This window comes from Giraffa tippelskirchi, chromosome 4 (assembly GCF_054371585.1).
Source record: "Giraffa tippelskirchi isolate mGirTip1 chromosome 4, T2T-mGirTip1v1.2.pri, whole genome shotgun sequence".
NCBI lineage: Eukaryota > Metazoa > Chordata > Mammalia > Artiodactyla > Giraffidae > Giraffa > Giraffa tippelskirchi.
The window spans coordinates 64,686,686-64,709,471 of NC_137278.1; the positions used below are offsets into that span (position 1 = coordinate 64,686,686).

The window sequence follows — 22,786 nt, forward strand, 5'->3', positions numbered from 1 at the left end:
ATCAGTGTCAATTGTTTCTCTACCAGAGAACTCTAAATGACACAGAATGTGAAAGATTTGAAGCAAAAGAGTGACATGATCAGGTCAACTGATAGAGAAAAAAACTTTGACAAAATCCAACACCCTTCCACTAGAAAAACACTGAATAAACTAAAAGTAGAAGGGAACTTGAGTTTCCCTGGTGGCTCAGTGGTAATGAATCCACCTGCCAATGAAGGAGATGTGGGTTCGATCCCTGGGTTGGGAAGATCTCTGGAGAAGGAAATGGCAACCCACTTCAGTGTTCTTACCTGGGAAATCCCATGGATAGAGGAGCCTGGTGGGCTACAGTCCATGGGGTGGCAAAAGAGTTGCTCATGACTTATCAACTAAACAACAACAACACAGAAGGGAACTTCCTTGACATGCTAAAGAGCATCTAAGAAAAACCCTCAGCTAATATCATACTCGGTGGTGAAAGACTGAAGCCTTTTTCCTTACATCAGGATCAAAACAAGGATGCCCACTCTTGCCACTTCAATTCAACATTGTACTGAAAAGGTCTAGCCAGAGAAATTAGGCAAAAAAGGCTGGGGGTAGGGATGGAGGAATCCAAACAGGAAAGGTTTGCAGCTTTGTGTTTTGGGAAGGTCACTTGGACTGTGGTATAGAAGTTGTTATGGACTGAATTGTGTCCCCTCCAAATTTCGATGTTGAAGTCCTAACCCTCAAGATGACAGAATTCGGAGATAAGGCTTTTAGGGAAGGAATCAAGGTTAAATGAGGTCATAGAGTGGGGCTTTAATCATTTAGGACTGGGTCCTTATAAGAAGCCAAAGGGATGCCAGAACTTTCTCTCTCTCTGTACACAGAGAAGAGGTCATGTGAAAACACAGCAAGTAAAATAATGCTACAATAAACATTGGGGTGCATATATATTTTGGAATTATAGTTTTCTCCTGATATCCTACTCCAATCCTAGGAGTAGGATTGTAGGATCATATGGTAGCTCTGGAATCAGGATTGCCAGGAGAAATATCAATAACCCCAGATATGCAGATGATACCACCCTTATGGCAGAAAGCGAAGAAGAACTAAAGAGCCTCTTGATAAAAGTGAAAGAGGAGAATGAAAAAGTTGGCTTAAAACTCAACATCCATAAAACTAAGATCATGGCATCTGGTCCCATCACTTCATGGCAAATAGATGGGGAAACAGTGGAAAACAGTGACAGACTATCTTTTTGGGGCTCCAAAATCACTGCAGATGGTGACTGTAGCCATGAAATTAAAAGACGCTTGCTCCTTGAAAGAAAAGTTAAGACCAACCTAGACAACATATTAAAAAGCAGAGACATTACTTTGCCGACACAGGTCCGTCTAGTCAAGGCTATGGTTTTTCCAATAGTCATGCATGGATGTGAGAGTTGGACGGTGAAGAAAGCTGAGTGCCGAAGAATTGATGCTTTTGAACTGTGATGTTGGAGAAAACTCTTGAGAGTCCCTTGGACTGCAAGGAGATCCAACCAGTCCATCCTAAAGGAGATCAGTCCTGAATATTCTTTGGAAGGACTGATGCTGAAGCTGAAACTCCAATCCTTTGGCCACCTGATGTGAAGAACTGACTCATTTGCAAATACCTCGATGCTGGGAAAGATTGAAGGCAGGAGGAGAAGGTGATGACAAAGGATGAGATGGTTGAATGGCATCACCGACTCAGTGGACATGAGTTTGAGTATACTCTGGGAGTTGACGATGGACAGGGAGGCCTGACGTGCTGCAGTCCATGGGGTCGCAAATAGTAGGACACAACTGAGCGACTGAACTGAACTGAACTGAACTGATGGTAACTCTATTTTTAGTTTCTTAAGGAACCTCCATACTGTTCTCCATAGTTGCTTGTACAATATATTTTGAATAACACTCATTTCACTATTTTCGGAGAAGCAATGGCACCCCACTCCAGTACTCTTGCCTGGAAAATCCCATGGACGGAGGAGCCTGATAGGCTGCAGTCCATGGGGTCGCTAGGAGTCGGACACGACTGAGCTACTTCCCTTTCACTTTTCACTTTCATGCATTGGAGAAGGAAATGGCAACCCACTCCAGTGTTCCTGCCTGGAGAATCCCAGGGACGGAGGAGCCTTGTGGGCTGTCATCTATGGGGTCGCACAGAGTCGGACACGACTGAAGCGACTTAGCAGCAGCAGCAGCAGCAGCAGCAGCAGCATTTCACTATTTTAAAAAATCTGTTATGCTACAGGTTCAGATAGCAATTTGTAAAGTGCTCTACAAGCCTCCTTCAGGGGATGGGATACTGATTAGGGTCCTCCAACTGCTAACTAATCACCTCTGCCTGGGGTGTGGATTTCTGATCTGGATGTTAATGTTAAATCATTGTCCCTGGGATATAGATTAATGTACACGCACATATACACCAAACTAGAGTATTTTCAAGCAAATTCCAGACAAAACATCAGATACCTTTAACTAATAATGTTTGAAATGAATTTTGTTTCCCACAGTTTTTTTTTTCTCCTTGGGGTGGAAGTGCCATTGATTTTAAAAATAGTTGCCATGACTCAGATGCAGTGTAATATGCCTTACTATTAGTCAAGGGGCAGAAATCCTATTCAAACTGATTTAAGCAAAGAATTTAGTGGATCATGGTCCTGGTGAGAATGCGGAAGAATCTGACCATAGACACTCTGGACCTAAGGACTGAAAAGGATATTGAAAACTCTTCTCACTCTTTCTCTCTCTTTTTTTCTTGGCTTTGTGCTTCTTCCTTGCAGGTCTTTTCCTCTATTTTAGCTTCTTTTCTATTTCTGATAAGACTTTACACTAGGCACTTGACTTTCCACTAGGTACTTGACTTTCATCTAGGTCTGTTAGCTGAAGGAGAGTTTGGAGACCATTTCTCCTGTGGGTCTGGGTTCTTGGTAAGGGTGCAAAGAAGAATCTAAGGTCTTACCCATTGCAAGAAAGTGTATTAACAATAGGAAAGAAAGATCACAAAGAGTTGGGTACACTGAGCACACACACAAAAAGAACAGAGACAACACCTCAAGAGAGAGGAAGGCCACACCAGGGGAGGCACAGCCCTGGAATGCTGGGGTACAGAGTTTTTAAGGCAAGGTTATTTGCATAATCCAGGGGGGTCATTGATTGACAGTCTTTGGGGGTTTTTTTGAACTTTTTATTTTGTATTAGGGTATAGCCAATTAACAATGTTGTGATAATTTCAGGTGAATTGAGAAGGGACTCAGCCATACATATACATGAAGCCATTTTCCTCTAAACCCCCCTCTCCTCCAGGCTGCCACATAACATTGAGCGGAGTTCTATGTGCTATACTGTAGGTCCTTGTTGGAAAACGGCTTAATTTAGAATGTACATAATACCATTCCCTTGCGTTGCTTATCTATAGTTATAGCCAGTGCTTCTTCTAGTCACTTCTGAATACTTTATGAAACAAATATTTATGTAACACAAGGAGCCAGGCACTATTCTAGAAACTTTAGAAATATTTGCATTGAATTCTCAAAACAATCCTTGATAGACTGGAATCATCATCCCCATTTATATAAATGGGATTGGACATGGAGATATTAGACAACTTGCTGAAGGTCCTAAGGTGATGGTGGACTTGGAATTCAAGCATGGGAAGCCTGGTTCTAGAAACTGGCCGTTACTGCTGCACAGTTCTGCTCTGCTATTTTATACTTCAATCAGACATTTATTAGGCCCCTATTATATTCTTTAGGTTGTATATTTTGATTTGCCTTATCTATACTGAGTTTTTCATATATCAAATTCTATCAATTGTTTGCTATCTTTTGTTTTTCTTCTGTTTGAAATGATATTGCTTTTTCTTTTTTTGACTTCTTTTTTTTCTTTTTTCTAATAAGTTTATTTATTTTAGTTGGGGGCTAATTACTTTACAATATTGTAGTGGTTTTTGCCATACATTGACATGAATCAGCCATGGGTTTACATGTGTTCCCCATCCTGAACCCCCTCCCACCTCCCTCCCCATCCCATCCCTCTGTGTCATCCCATTGCCCCAGCCCTGAGCATTTGTCTCATGCATCGAACCTGGAATGGTGTTCTGTTTCACATATGATAATATGCATGTTTCAATGCTATTCTCTCAGAACGTCCCACCCTCACCTTCTCCCTCAGAGTCCATAAGATTGTTCTATGCATCTGTGTTTCTTATTCTGTCTTGCATATAGGGTTATCGTTACCATCTATCAAATTCCATACATATGCATTAGTATACTGTATTGGTGTTTTTCTTTCTGGCTTACTTCACTCTGTATAATGGGCTCCAGTTTCATCCATCTCAATAGAACTGATTCAAATGTATTCTTTTTAATGGCTGAGTAATATTCCATTGTGTATATGTACCACAGCTTCCTTATCCATTCGTCTGTTCATGGACATCTAGGTTGCTTCCATGTCCTGGCTATTGTAAACAGTGCTGCGATGAACATTGGGGTACACGCGTCTCTTTCAATTCTGGTTTCCTCGTTGTGTATGCCCAGCAGTGGGATTGCTGGGTCATATGGCAGTTCTATTCCCAGTTTTTTAAGGAATCTCCACACTGTTCTCCATAGTGGCTGTACTAGTTTGCATTCCAACAACAGTGTAAGAGGGTTCCCTTTTCTCCACACCCTCTCCAGCATTTATTGCTTGTAGACTTTTGGATAGCAGCCATTCTGACTGGTGTGAAATGGTACCTCATTGTGGTTTTGATTTGCATTTCTCTAATAATGAGTGATGTTGAGCATCTTTTCATGTGTTTGTTAGCCATCTGTATGTCTTCTTTGGAGAAATGTCTGTTTAGTTCTTTGGCCTATTTTTTGATTGGGTCATTTATTTTTCTGGAAAAAAATATGTAACGCTTCACGAATTTGCGTGTCATCCTTGCGCAGGGGCCATGCTAATCTTCTCCGTATCATTCCAATTTTACTATATGTGCTGCCGAAGCGAGCACTGATTGACAGTCTTAATTGATAGCTGCAGGTTATATTACAAGATGCTCTGCCATGCATGTCCTCCCTATAATTCAGTCTGTTATAATTAGATGTATGTATTAATGGCATATTTACGAGCAGGTAATGAGTCCAATATGCGCCAAAAGTTAGTTTAGTATAGGACAGTGTAAGGTATTCACATGTGCTAGAGTAGGGAAAGTCCCACCAGTCTGCAGGTGGGGGATTTTTGTGGCCCCCATGACTATTTTTGGAGTATTAGTGGGAGTATCGGAGTAGGCAATGGCAGCCCACTCCAGTACTCTTGCCTGGAAAATCCCATGGACGGAGGAGCCTGGTAGGCTGCAGTCCATGGGGTCGCTAAGAGTCGGACACAATTGAGTGACTTCCCTTTCACTTTTCACTTTCATGCATTGGAGAAGGAAATGGCAACCCACTCCAATGTTCTTGCCTGGAGAATCCCAGGGATGGCGAAGCCTGGAGGGCTGCCGTCTATGGGGTGGCACAGATTCGGACACGACTGAAGCGATTTAGCAGCAGCAGCAGCTGCTGCAGTGGGAGTATTAGGGGCGGGGCTGGTAAATTCCTTGGTGGGATTAGATGGCTGTTGGACGGCTAGGTGCAGGGACCACCTCTCCTTGCTCTCAGCTAACTTCCTGCCTATTAGCTTCAAGACCCCTTTAGCATCCAGTGGAGAAAGCCTTGGATTATCTCCATTGCTGTTACCTTTTACCTGGATAAATCTCTGGTAGGAGGTTGGGGTGCTCTAAATCTGGGGGACTTGCCCTGTGCTTTGCAGGTGGGAGAAGGCAGCAAAAGAAGAGGTTGAGCCAAATTGCCCCAAACTATAGAGGCTATGCCTCCCCCACCCTCCCTTTTGCCCTATCCCTGTTTTTCTTTGGCTTCTCTGTGTTAAAATGGATGTTATGAAAAACAAGAAGAATTAAAACTTTCCATGTCTTAAGATTTCTGTAGCATGTAAACTTTGATCCACTTCCTAATTTCAGTAGGAAAGACCACGTAGACCTGGCTTAAGAACTTTCTGGGATTTACCGCCCCCCCGGCCACCACCACCGAGTGATACCATTAAAATTGAAATCTAAAAGTTTTCATAAGCAGATGTGGACTAACATTGATCTGAAAAAAAAAAGTGCCGATGTGCCCTAGCAGTGAATATCATAACCAAAACTAATTTCCTTAATCATTGAAATTAATTGAATGTGGGACTAGAAAAAACAGCCTGTTTACACATTTAATCATTGTCTATAGGTAAGAAGCTTATGGACTTTCCAGGTAAATGATGCTTCTGATAAATATTTCTCTGTCTTGTGGACAATGAAGTGACTCAACAAATGCCATATGTAGTGTTTAGCTCTCAAGGAGACCTGCAGTCTAGTTGGAACACATCCCATTTGCTGTGGCTACTGGAGGGTGGAATGAACAGATTGCTGGTAATAGCTCACTCCACATACTGTCTGTCAGACATTAAGTGCCAGGTCAACAACTGACCACATGCAATGTGGACACCATTATTTTTCCATTTATCTCAGTTACTAAGAAGCTTCAAAAAGGAACAAAGAGAACAAATTGTGAGAACACTCTCCAGGCAACAATAAATGGTGATATGATTATCTGAACATTGTATTGTAATTGGTTTATAGCATTGTTGATTAAAAATGGGCAAATAGTACCAGTTCTGATTTTAAGTTTTAACAGAAACACTTTGATGTAATGATTAGCAACTTTCTGGCATGAAATTTTATTATTGAATATAGTCTGAAGAGAAGTGCCATTGTAGCAAAAACCATATTACTATTAATATTTGTATATGGAAGATAGTACCCTCCTGTAGATGAATAAGACCAAAATAAAGATGAAAGAGTGAATGATAATGTCTAAGCTCTGCTATTTAGGACCTAGTTGTTTGCTGAGAATTACACTGCGGATACTGAAAATACATACTGTTGCAAGTACATGACTGATATATTATTAGTGCCTTAATACTTAGAGTGTGGTATATGGACATGCAGCATCAGCATCACCTGGGAGCTTCTTTAAAATGTAAATTATTTGGCCCTACCCTAGACCTACTGATTCAGAAATTCTGGGAGTTGAGCCAGCTGTCTGTGTTTTACAAGCCCTCCACATGCTTCTGGGGAACCCTAAATTTTGAGAAGTACCACCCTCTCCTGGTGGCTTGTGCCAAGCCCCAGGGATAAGACTTGACAATGTAGATGAATGTCATACACAGGTCTCTTTTTCAGCAGTTAAACCAACTTAGACCTCCAGTGTTGCAATGACGTCTTTCACCTAATCCTCAAATCCACACATTAGGTAGGTTGAAAGTTTCAATTTTTTTAGGTCATCAACAGGAACTTTTCAGGTTACTTTTACTTCTAGAGTTCTATCTTCTGTTGTCTTTAATCAATGCCATGTAATATACAAATACTATCTGTAATAGTTAACACAACTAAGACATTTCTTCTCTATAACATGTATTCTTTAAACATTTATTTTTCCTTTTAACTATTTTTTTTCACAAGACTGGAAGGCTTGAATTTTCTTATGTCACTTTGTACCAGTATAAACTCCTTTCATGCATGTGTACTAGCCAAAGCTGCATAATTCACTCCTTACTATTCATATACTAATTACAAATTAAATTGTAAAAAGATACTTTTGGAACAAGTGATCAATCAGCATCAACAAATATTTATATTACATATATTTTTACAGCCAATATGTTTTCTAAGAGCAGATGTGTGTGTGTGTGTGTGTGTGTGTGTGTGTGTGTGTGTGATATAGTTGGTCTAAGACACCATCGTCATTTAACATCTGGTTAAGAAAAAAATAAACTTGAAAATTTTAGTGACAATATCACATGATAATATAAGAGATATATCTAGGCCTTTTATGATTAATTGTAAAATAAACGGAAAAATCAGTAAAAAGGAAGAGATCACTGGGTCAAATCTGTCTGAGAAGACTTCATTCAAGTTTCCGTCACTGAATCCATGTTGAAGAACTGCTTGTTCTAAGAAGGGCCCTGTGCAGGTGCTGGAAAGAATATGGAACCTGAGCTAAGTTTCTGGGAAAAGCAATCCAAATAAATGACAGGAACAGCACAAGCAGAGGTATGGTGTGAGGAGTTAATGCAGTAGGTCTGGTGATCTCTCCTTGCATATCCCCAAGGAAGCCTGGACCATGACTGACCATTGCCCATACCTGGGCATGTGGTCCTTCAAAGGCTGTGTTAATTGGGGTTATTCTGTTGTATTTACTTGGAGCAATGGGCCATGATTTACCAGCTTGTCACATTGCTTTGCATAATCATTAAGATGGCTGAGGGAATTCCCTGGTGGTCCAGTGGTTAGGACTCTGCGCTTCTACGGCCAGGGAAAGGGGGAAAGGGAAGTCACTCTACGGCCAGGACCAGGGTTTAATCCCTGGTCAGAGAAATAAGATCCCGCAAGTGTCATGCAGAATTGTTAGAGCCCTGAGTTTCAGTTGGCATGAATGGTCATGTACCAGAATATGCCCATGTGAACCAGACCTCCATAAAAGCCTTGGACCCTAAGACTTGAACCAACTCCCCTGAATGGAGACATTCTGCATGTGTCCTATGCCTAGAGAGAAAGTATGTCTTATATGGCTCTTGTTGGGGAGGGACTTGGAAGCCTGTATCTGACCTCTCTGGATTCTGCCCCATGTGTATCTTTTTTTGCCAGCTGCTTTTGCTCTGCACACTTTGCTCTAACAAACCGCAACCATGAGTATAACCTGATTTAAGTCCTATAAATCCTCTAGCAAATCACCAAACTTGAAGCAGTCATGGTACCCCTGAAACACATGGCATGCAACAAGATTCAAAATGCATGTAGATGCCTTTGGATAGAGACAACAAATATTTAGATCTGGTGGGGAAATCCAACTGTTGATTGCTGAATATAGATAAAGGGTATGTGGGTGTTTGGAGGCTTCCCAGGTGGCTCAATGGCAAAGAATCCTGCTGATGCAGGAGAATCAGGAGACGTAGGTTCAATCCATGGGTCTGGAAAATTCCCTTGAGGAGGAAATGACAACTAACTCCAGTATTCTTGCCTGGAAAACCCCATGGACAGAGGAGCCTGGCAGGCTACAGCCCATAGAGTCACAAAGAGTCAGACACGACTGAGTGAACTAAACATACACACACACAAATGTGGGTGTTCTGTGTACTATTTTTTAAAGTTTCCTGTAGGTTTGAAACATTTCAAAATATAAACTTGTAAATAAAAAATGAATAGTATTGAGCAAACACTAGTACTTACATTAGTAGAAATGTAAGCAATTAAAAACCTTAATTATACTTATGTATATGGAATCATACAATTATATGTTGTCTTGAATAATAGAAGTTTTACATGTCACCATTTAGTCAGAGCTAATCATCTTTGCTTGTTTATTCGTATGTGTATTTTCCATTACTTTTGGTCCAATCTCCTGTCTTAGACAGATGGGGGCCTGAGAGGCATGAGAGAGCCCTGAGTTCCTGGGCTGGAAGTGGGCATGAGGTTGTGGCAAGTGGAGCCAAGAGGATAATTACCAGGTCAGTTTCCCATGGAGTTACTAGGTTAGTAGTGCCAAGACCAATAGTCTAGGGTCAGGATGCCAAATTCAGACCGGACAATAAAAAGAGGAAGCTTTAATTTAAAGCTGATCTGTCTGACAGAGAATGCAGTACAAAGGGAGTTCAAGCAGAGAGGAAAGCAGACAAGCCAAGAAAGATCCCTGAGAAAAAAATATATAGAGCTACAAATTCTTTTTTAACCTGGTTCCTGCCACAGCCAAATGAGGGGGTATATCCTGAAGTGACTGATACAGCTAGGTGCTGGGCACTTGTACGGTCACAGAGTTCTATCTCATCCAAGTATTGGATAAATATTCATTTACATTTTCTTCTTTTTTTTATTATTTGAGATTTTTACACGTAAGATTTTAATTGCTATGTTAGATTGTAGCATCCATACATATGAATGAGATTGGTTTATATTGTGCTAACTTCCTCAGGTTTTATAAGTAAGATATGCATAGCTGTCAAAAACATGAATTCTGGAGTTAATCTCTTGGGTCTAAATCTTTGCTGTAACACCTAATAAATAATTAGCAATATTACTTATTTCTTGATTTGCATTCTCTCCTTCTATAAAATTCAGGTAAAAATATTACCTACCACAGGGTTGTCATGAAGATGAAATGAGGTATTTATATAAAGCATACAGCACAGTTCTGATAGAAGTACTCAGTACGTTTTTAGTGTTTTATTGGTATATGTAGCATCAAAGAAGGAATAAAATATAAGAAAAGGAGGAAGGCTAGAATGACTTCTATGATGTTGGAATGGAATAAAAGCACTAGGAAAAGATGGTAGAAAATGAGTTTTCTACCATCATTCTACCACAAAACATCAACATTGGCAATCACCCACAGATGAGGGTACCCTTGCAGGAGTCCATGAGTCCAGGGGAGAAGTTCCAGCACATTTTGAGGCAAAAAACCTGAGAACAGACGCAATGAAGAGCATAATAAGAATAGTTTTGCTTTACTTGCAGAAGTTCTGGGGATCTATTGTACAGCACAGTGACTATAATTAATAATATTGTATTGCATACTTGAAATTTGCCAAGTGAGTAAGCATTCTCATGATACATACACAAAAGATGTACTGTATGTGTTAACTGGTGTAATTGTGGTAATCATTTCACAGTGTAAACATACATCAATTCATGTTGTACACTTTAAATATGCACAGCTTTATTTGTCAGTTACACCTCAGTAAAAATGGGGAAAAAGTATCAATATGAAACGTTGGGTTTGGATAAACATAGAAATATAGAAACAGAGGTGTGTGCATATGTATATATACATATAGATGGATATTAACTTATGTATATTTGCCAGAGAGTTCCAGAAAAACATCTATTTCTGCTTTATTGACTATGCCAAAGCCTTTGACTGTGTGGATCACAATAAACTGTGGAAAATTCTGAAAGAGATGGGAATACCAGACCATCTGACCTGTCTCTTGAGAAACCTGTGTGCAGGTCAGGAAGCAACAGTTAGAACTGGACATGGAACAACAGACTGGTTCCAAATAGGAAAAGGAGTATGTCAAGGCTGTATATTGTCACCCTGCTTATTTAACTTATATGCAGAGTACATCATGAGAAACGCTGGGCTGGAAGAAACACAAGCTGGAATCAAGATTGCCGGGAGAAATATCAATAACCTCATATATGCAGATGACACCACCCTAATGGCAGAAAGTGAAGAAGAACTAAAGAGCCTCTTGATGAAAGTGAAAGAGGAGAGTGAAAAAGTTGGCTTAAAGCTCAACGTTCAGAAAACTAAGATCATGGCATCTGGTCCCATCACTTCATGGGAAATAGATGGGGAAACAGTGGAAACAGTGTCAGACTTTATTTTTTGGGGCCCCAAAATCACTGCTGATGGTGATTGCAGCCATGAAATTAAAAGATGCTTACTCCTTGGAAGGAAGGTTATGGCCAACCTAGATAGCATATTTAAAAGCAGAGATATTACTTTGCCAACAAAAGTCCGTCTAATCAAGGCTATGGTTTTTCCAGTGGTCATGTATGGATGTGAGAGTTGGACGGTAAAGAAAGCTGAGTGCTGAAGAATTGATGCTTTTGAACTGTGGTGTTGGAGAAGACTCTTGAGAGTCCCTTGGACTGCAAGGAGAGCCAATCAATCCACCCTAAAGGAGATCAGTCCTGGGTGTTCATTGGAAGGACTGATGTTGAAGCTGAAACTCCAATACTTTGGCCACCTCATGCGAAGAGTTGACTCATTGGAAAAGACCCTAATTCTGGGTAGGATTGGGGGCAGGAGGAGAAGGGGACGACAGAGGATGAGATGGTTGGATGGCATCACTGACTCGATGGACATGGGTTTGGGTAGATTCCGGGAGCTGGTGATGGACAGAGAGGCCTGGTGTGCTGCAATTCATGGGGTCGCAAAGAGTCGGACACGACTGAGCGACTGAACTGAACTGAACATATATTCCCCAGCTCTGTCTGATAAGAGGGCCTATAAGAAATGACACCCTAGTAGCAACAACCTCACTCAGTGCCCAGGTTTTGTTCTGTAAGTATAATTTTCCAAAAAAAAAAAGATAAACAAAGCTCCTTAGAGAGATGGTTAACTCCAAAATTGGAACAGGGAGAGAACAAGAAGAGCCTGGAACATTTTGCAGTGCCAAAAAGTAAGTGATCAAAAAATGATGAGAGTGGAACTTCCCTGACCATTCTGTGGTTAAGGCCCTGTGCTCCCCATGCGGAGGGCATGTGTTCAATCCCTGGTCAGGGAACTAAGATCCCACATGCTCCAAGGTGCAGCCAAAATAAAAAATCATAGGGGCATGTTGAAAGAATGTTATAACCAATGTGAAGGGTTCCCAGTAGCCAAATTTGGGGCAATTTAAACAACAAAATAAATGAGAGTAGCATATTATAATCCAATAATAAAATCAATGTCCATAAGACCATACGATAAAAAATCAAATCAATCAAAAAATCAAATTATCGGTGGGATAGGGAAAGCTCTTTTGAACAGTAGAATTTCAAGTAATAGATGTTGAAGCAGTGACAGAAATAGGAAATCACCGTTTGCCCAAGAGTATAGTAAGGATTGTTTTAGGCAAGAATCATTAATGCATCTAAAATTGTTGGAACAAAGAATGGAAAAATGGAATTTTTTACATAAAGTCAAAGTATCTCCCCAGAAGATACTTATTCATGGCAAAGAGAAAAAGTATCAAGGTCTCAAAAGACAAAGGAAGATTGAGAAACTGTCCCAGATTAAAGATACAAAACTAAATACATTGTGTTATCCTGGATTGCTCCATCCTGGCCCAGGAAAAGTATGACATTTAGTGGATCAGTTGGCAGAATTTGAATATGGCCAATAGATTAATTAGTGGTATTTATTGGTGGTATTTTCTCGATTTTGATCATTTTAATGAGGATTATGTTACATTTAACATTTGGGGGAAGTTGAGTTAAGGGCATACAAAAATTCTTTATACTATGTTTACAACTTTTGTAAGTCTGAAATTGTATCATAATGAAAACTTAAAAATTAAAAAGTATTTTTCGTATATAGCTGACTCATTTTGTTGTACAGTAGAAACTAACACAACAATTTAAAGCAACTATACTCCAATAAAAATTAATTTTAAAAGTGAATAAATAAAAAATATTTTTCCTACTCACTGATGTCTTTCTTGACTTTTCTAACGTAAGTGTTAGCAATAAACACATATTTGTATATAGACACTTTTGTTCTATTTTACTGAAATGAGATTGCATTATACATGGCTCTTTTTGGTCTTCACTCAGCAATTATAGTAAGTTCTTTTGGGGTATTGGCTTTTCTTACAATGACCTAGCTTAACTTCGTTCTCCACACTATGGGCCTGAGACAACCCTATTTTTGTTTACATGACTTCATTCCTTGGTCACAGATGATGAGACCATGGATAGAGGTCTGACTTAAACTGAGATCATCAGATTCTTTCTGCTAGGAATTTGAAATTGGGACCATAATATTCTTATTCAGACTGAGCTACTATTTCGAGTGAAGGAAATTTTAAAACTTCGAAGCTGGGATACAGGTTAACCTGATATGTGAACTGAGTAGCAGAGATAGTTGCTAGGCAGAACAATGAAAATTAAACAGAGAAACAGGACAAGATACTAGAAGGCATTTCCTGCGTTCCTGGTTGCTAACCATTGTTTTATCCCATGCACTTTCTGAGATACTACTGCCCTTAGATTCCACAAAGCCTTACCAATAATACAAACAGCTAACTAACACATAGTTTGTATATGATATGCATATCTATATATTTTATGCATTCATGACATACCTTTTGATTGATTTTTTTGGATAGTTCTATGCTATGCTGTTCATCTGTGCAGTGTTCAGTTTGTCACAGATCTCAAAAAAAATTGGTGATGTATTTACTGAAAAAATCCCCATACAGGTGGACCAGTGCAGTTCAGATCTGTGCTGTTCAAGAGTCAACTGTATAGGCCAAATACTGTTGCTCAAAGTTCTGTAGGTTAGTTTTTTTCTTTCCTCTTTCAGTAAGATTATGTCATTCATTTGTAATATAGTACTTAAGTTCATTTGTTGCTATTTTTATTCCATTTGGGGTGTCTCTTGCAAAGTGGTTGGATTAAATTACTCATTTTGAGTATGTGCAACATTAATATTGTTCTAAAAGTCAGAACTATGCCTAAAAATTTACTGTCGTAAGTATCAGTACCCTCTCAATTCTTCTATCCTGATCCCACTCCTCCATTCTTTCTACTTTACTCCTACCCACCCACTGTAGGTGCCGGCATCATTAGTTTCTGGGTTCTTCCCATTAGTTTCTAGGTTCATCATTCTTCCCTCCTGACTTTCATCTCCCCTGCCCTTCCTTCCCTTCCCCTCCACGCTCACCTTCACTTCCTTTCTTTTCTGTCCCTGCTCCTCCTCCCCCTCTTACTCCTCCTCCTCCTTTTTATCCCACAAATAAGCAGATATAGATAGATTTTATTTCCCTTTGTTTTTACATAAAGATAAATACTCTTTTGCATTTTGCTTTTTACACTTAAAAATGTATCCTGAAATAGTCCATGCTAGTTCATAGTCCACACTAGTTCCTCAAGCTTTAATACAACTGTACAATAAACTTTTGTATTGCTGTATAATAATTTATTCAATTATCCTCAGTTCAGTTCAGTCGCTCAGTCGTCTCCGACTCTTTGCGACCCCATGAATTGCAGCACGCCAGGCCTCCCTGTCCATCACCAACTCCTGGAGTCTACCCAAACCCATGTCCATCGAGTCAGTGATGCCATCCAACCATCTCATCCTCTGTCGTCCCCTTCTCCTCCTGCCCCCAGTCCTTCCCAGCATTAGGGTCTTTTCCAATGAGTCAACTCTTCGCATGAGGTGGCCAAAGTATTGGAGTTTCAGCTTCAACATCAGTCCTTCCAATGAACACCCAGGACCGATCTCCTTTAGGGTGGATTGATTGGATCTCCTTGCAGTCCAAGGGACTCTCAAGAGTCTTCTCCAACACCACAGTTCAAAAGCATCAATTCTGCAGCACTCAGCTTTCTTTACCGTCCAACTCGCACATCCATACATGACCACTGGAAAAACCATAGCCTTGACTAGACGGACTTTTGTTGGCAAAGTAATGTCTCTGCTTTTAAATATGCTATCTAGGTTGGCCATAAACCTTCCTTCCAAGAAGTAAGCATCTTTTAATTTCATGGCTGCAATCACCATCAGCAGTGATTTTGGAGTCCCCCAAAATAAAGTCTGACACTGTTTCCACTGTTTCCCCATCTATTTCCCATGAAGTGATGGGACCAGATGCCATGATCTTAGTTTTCTGAACCAATGTTTAAACCAAGCTTTAAGCCAACTTTTTCACTTTCCTCTTTCACTTTCATCAAGAGGCTCTTTAGTTCTTCTTCACTTTCTGCCATAAGGGTGGTGTCATCCGCGTATCTGAGGTTATTGATATTTCTCCCGGCAATCTTGATTCCAGCTTGTGTTTCTTCCAGCCCAGCGTTTCTCATGATGTATTCTGCATATAAGTTAAATAAGCAGGGTGACAATATACAACCTTGACGTACTCCTTTTCCTATTTGGAACCAGTCTGTTATTTTGATTATAAAAAACTATTTTTTAAAAAACCTTTTCTAGAAACAGACACAGCTCAATGGTTTTTCACACACTGAACACACAAGAGTAACCAGTACCCAGGTCAAGAAACAGATCATTGTTAGTACCCCAAAAGTCCCCCTGTGCTTCCTTCCTGCTACTGTCCATCTCTCCCCTATCCCTATGGTAACTAACCACTATCCTACTTCTAAGAGTAAAGATTATTTTCACCTATTTTTGTTCTTAATATCAATGGAATTTTTTTATACAATATGCATTCAGTTGTGTCTGCCTCTCACTCAACATTATATTGTGAGAATCATTTATGTTGTTCTGTGTACACCATGCTTATTGATATATAGTATTCTATTTATTTATTCATTTTACTCTTGATGTGCAATTGAGTAGTTCCCAGTTTGGGACTATTATAGACAGTGTTGCAAGAACATTCCAACACATGTCTTTGTTATACACAGACATACATTTCTGTTGGATATTTACTTAGGAGTGAAATTACTGTATTAATAGGATATAGATATTTGGTTTTAGTATATGTTACCAGTTTTCCAAAATATCAGTTTATATTCTCACCAGCAAAATATGAGCTCCATTTGTTCCACATCCTCACCCACACTTGCTAATTTCATTTTAGCCTTTCAGGTGGGTGTGTAGTGATATACCACTGTGATTTCACTTTGGATTTCCCTGATGACTAATGAAGTGGTTTACTTTTCCATTTGTTATTGGTCATTTGTATCTGCTCTTTTATGGAATATCTGCTCAATATCCGCTTTTATTTCTTTTCTTATTAGATAGCTTGCATTTTCTTATTTTTTGAAGAGGTTCTTTTTTTCTTAATATTCTGGATAAAAGTTGTTTCTTGATGTCTTAGTTTGAGTTCCCCAGAAAGAAGCCCTGAGGTTAGTTTTCCAGTCAAGTGATTTATTGATACAGTGCTCCCTGGAAAAAGTAATAAGGGAGTGTGAGAATCAGCATGAGGAAGAGGAAGAAGTTAAGCAAAGGTGTGAGTTCAGGCAAGGTCCTGCTGAGGGTAGCTTCAGCCTCATGCCTTAGGGGAACTCTGGGATGTTCTTTATACCTTAGACTTTGTCCCAGATTGAGAAAAGGAAGCTTGATTTTCATATTCCTGTTACGTAATTCTGATAGCTGCTACAACATAGATAAACTTCGAAGACATTATGCTCAGTGAAACAAGTCAGAACAAAGGGACAAATGTTGTATGATTCCATTTATATGAGGTACCTAAACTAGTCAACTTCATAGAGACAGGAAGTAGAATAGTGGTTACCTGTGGCTAGGGTATGTGGGACTGAGACTTATTACATAATGAGTACAGAGTTTCCATTTGGGATGACAAGAAAGTTCTGGAGAAGGATGATGGTGATTGTTGTACAACAGTGTGAATGTACTTAATGCCACTGAACTGTACACTTAAAAATGATTTAATTAGTGTGTGTGTGTGTGTGTGTGTTTTAGTCGCTCAGTCATGTCTGACTCTTTGCGACCCCATGGACAGTAGCCCACCAGACTCCTCTGTCCATGGAATTCTCCAGGCAAGAATACTGGAATGGGTTGCCATTTCCTTCTCCAGGGGACCTTTCTGACCCAGGGATTGAACCTGGGTCTTCTGCATTGCAGGCAGATTCTTTACCGTCTGAACCACCAGGTAAGTTTTATGTTATTTATATTTTACCACAATAAAAAAATGAATCACATGCACCATCATCGAGTGGGATTTATCCCCAGGACGTGAAGATGGTTTAGCATTATGCAAATCAGTAAGTATGATTTGTCATTTAATAGAATAAAAGATTTTAAAAAGTCAGCTCAATAAATATAGAAAATGCATTCCACAAAATTCAACATCCTTTAGTGACAAAACTCTCAACAAATTAGGTGTAGAGGGAACACCCTCAATATAATAATGGCTTTGTAAGACAGACTGCAACTAACACCATACTAAATGGTGAAAGGTTGAAAGCTTTTCTGGAAGATAAGGGTGACCCACTCTCATCACTTTTATTCAACATAATACTAGAAGTTTTAGTCAGAGCAGTTAGGCAAGAAAAACAAATAATAAGCATTGAAATCACAAAGGAAGAAATAAAATTGTCTCTGTTTGAAAGGGTTTCCCTGATAGCTCAGTTGGTAAAGAATTGCCCGCAATGCAGGAGGCCCCGGGTTGATTCCTGGGTCAGGAAGATCTGCTGGAGAAGGGATAGGCTACCTACTCCAGTATTCTTGGGCTTCCCTTATGTCTCAACTGGTAAAGAATCTTGCTGCAATGTGGGAGACCTGGGTTCGATCCCTGGGTTAGGAAGATCCCTGGAGAAGAGAAAGGCTATTTGAAAACCCTAAAGACTCCACCAAAAACCCTTAACAACTAATAAACAAATTCAGTAAAGACATAGGATACAAAATAAACATAACATTTAGCTGTCTTATACACTAAAAAACACCATCTGAAACAAAAATTAAGAAAATAATGCCATCAAAATAATAAAATATTTAAGAAATTTAAACAAAAAAGTGAAAGATCTGTGTGCTGAAAACTATAAGACATCAATGAAAGAAATTTAAGAGGATACAAATAAATAGAAAGATATTCTGTGTTCATGGATTAGAAGAGTTAATATTGCTAAAATGTCCAGACTACCTAATGTGATCTACAGATTCAATGCAATCCCTATGAAAATCCCATTGCTATTTCCCACGGAAATAGAAAAAATAATCTTAAAATTCATAGGGAAGCACAAAAGACCACAAATAGCCAAAGCAATCTCAAGAAAAAAGAACAATGCTGGAGGCATCACAATACCTAATTTCAAACTTTATTACAAAGCTATAGTAACCAAAACAGTATGGTACTGGCATTAAAAACAGCCACATAGACCAATGGGGGCAGGGGTGGGGTGGGGGGAGAAGAGAGCCCAGAAGTAAACTCACACATGCAAAGGAGTCAAGAAATCTCAAAGAGGAAAAGATAATCTCTTCAATAAATAGTACTGGGAAAACTGAATATTCTCAAGAAAAATGAAATTAAACCTCTATCTTACAGTACTCACAAAAATCAACTTGAAATTGCTTAAAGACTTAAATTTTAGGCCCCAAACTATAAAACTACAAGAATAAAACATAGGGAAAAATCTCCTTGACTTTGGTTTGGCAATGATTTTTTGGATATGATACTAAAAGCAAAGGGGCTTCCCAGGTAGCACTAATGGTAAAGAACACTCCTGCCAATGCAGGAGACATAGGACATGCAGTTTCAATCTCTGGGTTGGGAAGATCCCCTGGAGGAGTAAATAGCAACCCACTCCAGTATTCTTGCTTGGAGAATCCCATGGACAGAGGAGCCTGGTGGGCTATGGTCCACAGAGTCGCAAAGAGTCAGACACGACTGAAGTGACTTGGCACACATGCACGCACTAAAAACAAAAGAAAAAATAAACAAGTGAAAGCCACTCAGTCATGTCCGACTCTTTGCAACCCCATGGACTGTAGCCTGCCAGGCTCCTCTGTCCATGGAATTTTCCAGGCAAGAATACTGGAGTGGGTTGCCATTTCCTACTCCAATAAACAAGTGGGAATAAACAAAACCTTTTACACAGCAACATGAAAAGGCAACCTCTGAAATGGGAGAAAACATTTGAAAACCATATATCTGATAAGAAGTTAATATCTAAAATATATAAAGAACTCATACAACTCCACATTAGATCAATCTGATCAAAATATTGGCAGAGGACTGAAAAGGAAGCTTTCCAAGGAAGACATACAAATCATTACAAGGTACATGGAAGAGTGCTCAACACCACTAATTATCAGGGAAATGCAAATCAAAATCACAATGATAGATCACCTTAAAACTCTTTGGATGGCTATTCTTAAAACGACAAGCTATAACAAGTGTTAATGGGGCTATAAAGAAAAGGGACTCCTTGTGCACTCTTAGTGGGAATGTAAATTGGTACAGCCACTATGGAAAACAGTATAGAGGTTCCCTAGAAAATTAAAAATAAAACTCCCATATGATCTAGCAATCCTTCTTCTGGGTATTTATCCAGAGGCAATGAAATCAGGATCTTAAAAAGAAATATCTGCACTTCCATGTTCACTGCAGCATTCAAATTATCTAAGTTCATGGAAACAACCTAAGTGTCCATCTGCTGCTGCTGCTGTTAAGTCACTTCAGTCGTATCCAACTCTGTGTGACCCCATAGACGGCAGCCCACCAGGCTCCCCCATCCCTGGGATTCTCCAGGCAAGAACACTGGAGTGGGTTGCCATTTCCCTCTCCAATGCATGAAAGAGAAAAGTGAAAGTGAAGTCTCTCAGTTGGGTCCGACTCTTAGCAGCCCCATGGACTGCAGACTACCAGGTTCCTCCATCCATGGGATTTTCCAGGCAAGAGTACTGGAGTGGGGTGCCATTGCCTTACAATAGATTAATTTTAAAAAGTGTGATACACACAAACACATGCACACTGAAATATTATCAAAAATCTTGTCTTTTATGACAACATGAATGGACATTGGGGAAATTATGCTAAATGAAAAAAGTCAAACAAAAAAAGTTATATCATGTGTTCTCACTTATATGTGGACTTGAAAAATCTCTTGGAAATAGAGAATAGAATTGGTGGTTGCCAGGGGCTGGTGGCTGGGGGAAATGAAGAGATTTTTGATCAAAGGATATAGACTTCCGGCTATAAGATGAATAAGTTCTAGGGATCCTGATGTACAGCATAGTCAGGGAACAGAGGTATTATCTAACCTTACTGTAAATCATTTTGTTGTTTACATGTGTATCAAAGCATCACATTGTATACCTTAAACTTACATGTAAGTCAGTAATATCTGAAAACAGGAAAAAAAATTTAACTTTTTTTTCTGATTCAAATTATATTCTAAAAAGTTTTTATTGATGTGTAAATATAGTCTTAGTGTATTGTTAAGTGGGAAAAAAAGAGTACTATACATTGTCTATTGTTTGATCCCACAGGTGTGTGATTGTGTGTGTGTGTGTGCATGTGTGTATGACAATTTGAAAGCATCTAAGTAGATGGGATTATGGGTGGAACTTTTCCAACTTCTTTCTTTTATTTTTCTTTTCTCATTTTTATCTTTTTTATGTTTGTCTATAATATCTGATTTTAAGACATACTCTTACAGGTCAATTTATATAAATATAAGTTACAGTTTTTATTAATGTGATTAATGCTGAATATATTAAGATGTATAATTGTAATAGTATTCAGGACATAGATATGAATTACCCATATTTATCATAGAGCATTTTGTATAATACATATTCTTATTATACATTTAGATCACCACATTAGTGGTATCTTAATTTTATTTCTATTACCATGTTATGAACATCTTGAGATTCTTTTTTGTATCCTTTATTCTTAGCACAGTTAACTGGCATTTGGTTGCAATGAAATTTATGAATAACTTGAATTTTAAAGAAGGAGAAATCTTGTTTGTAGTTGTGGTTTAATAGTGTATGGAGGATGATTCAAAACCTCTATGATAGCATACATATATATTTGTAATGTAATGATGGCATTTTTTTTATTGCAGAATAGTCAGTTTATAATATAAAAATTTGAAGTGTACAAACTGTGATTCACAATTTTTAAAGATTATACTCCATTTACAGTTATTATAAAATATTGGTTCTATTCTCTTGCTGTACAATATACCTTTTTAGCTTATTTATTTTATACATAATTTGTGCCTCTTAATCCCCACCCATATCTTGCTCCTCCTCCCTTCCCTCTTCCCATGGTAACCACTAGTTTGTTCATTGTATCTGTGAGTCTGTTTCTTTTTTGTTATATTCACTAGTTTGTTTTATTTTTTAGATTCGACATATAAATGAAAACTTACAGTATTTGTCCTCCTCTGTCTTACTTCACTAAGCATAATTCTCTCCACATCCATTCATGTTGTTGCAAATGGAAATTTTTCATTTTTTATGGTTGAGTGGTATTCCATCGCGTGTGTGCCTGTGTATGTGTGTGTATTTGTATCCCATCTTGTTTATCCATTCAACTGTTGATGGACACTTAGGTTGCTTTCATAATTTTGGCTATTGTAAATATCGCTGCTATAAACATTGGAGTACATGCATCTTTTCAAATTAGTGTTCTTATTTTCTTCAGATATATACCCTGGAGTGGCATGTGTTTTTATATCACCAAACAGAACAAACATTATTTCAGGGAAATCGAAATTCCACCAGCAAATGAATCTGAAATAATGCCCCAGGCAGTAATTTCTTTTCCTTCCTGCCAATAGAGGGCAACAAGAACAAGCTGCTTGATAGGTGGTGGTGTTCATAACCTCTTGTCTGTCAACAAAGTTCAAGAAAATCAGTGTTAAACTTGCAACAAACGAAAGCAGTGTGTAGTGAATCTATAAAACTTTAGTAGGAGGAATTCCTGTCTGGTTCCTCTGCCTGCAGCCTCACCTCTTTCCAATCCCCCCACTACCATACTACTAGAATTTTCTTTTTAGAAGAGAAATCTGATACCATTCACTTGTTTTTTTTTTTAAGCTTTAATTGACCAAGACTGGCTCCTGAGTGTGATATTTTGGTTTCTTCACAGTATGACCACAACTTGCATTTCCCACTCGTCTCCACCCCTGGGAAACTACGTTCTTTCTCTGCAGGAAGCTATTCATGACGCCCAAACACACCATGCTCTTCTGTACTTTGATATGTTGCTTCTGTTTTTCTTCTACCTGAAATGCCCTGGACTTTCCCTTCCAGCTGAACATCTACTTTTCATTCGAGGCCTGGATAAAAGGTCATCTCTCTGTGTAGCCTTTCTTGACTTTCCACTAAAACTGAACCTTGCTTCTTCCTCAAGTACTACCCATCACACATTGCACTGTTAAAGAATAATCAGTTTGTCTGTATTTCCTAGCTGACTGTAAGGTCCATGAGGGTTCATGTGTCATAAAGAAACATTCACCTATGCATCCATCCTCAGTGTGTGGCTCGTAATAATTACTCAAAATGCACATTCCCTAAAGAGACAAAAGA

At 39.0% G+C, this 22,786-nt stretch overlaps 1 non-coding gene across 1 annotated transcript; it reads right to left on the reverse strand.

The window, feature by feature from the left end:
• Window positions 1-4,873: 4,873 nt before the first annotated feature.
• Window positions 4,874-4,980, reverse strand: LOC145504001 (U6 spliceosomal RNA). The gene has a single exon (XR_014051995.1). It is a non-coding gene; the product is annotated as a U6 spliceosomal RNA (small nuclear RNA).
• Window positions 4,981-22,786: the final 17,806 nt, after the last annotated feature.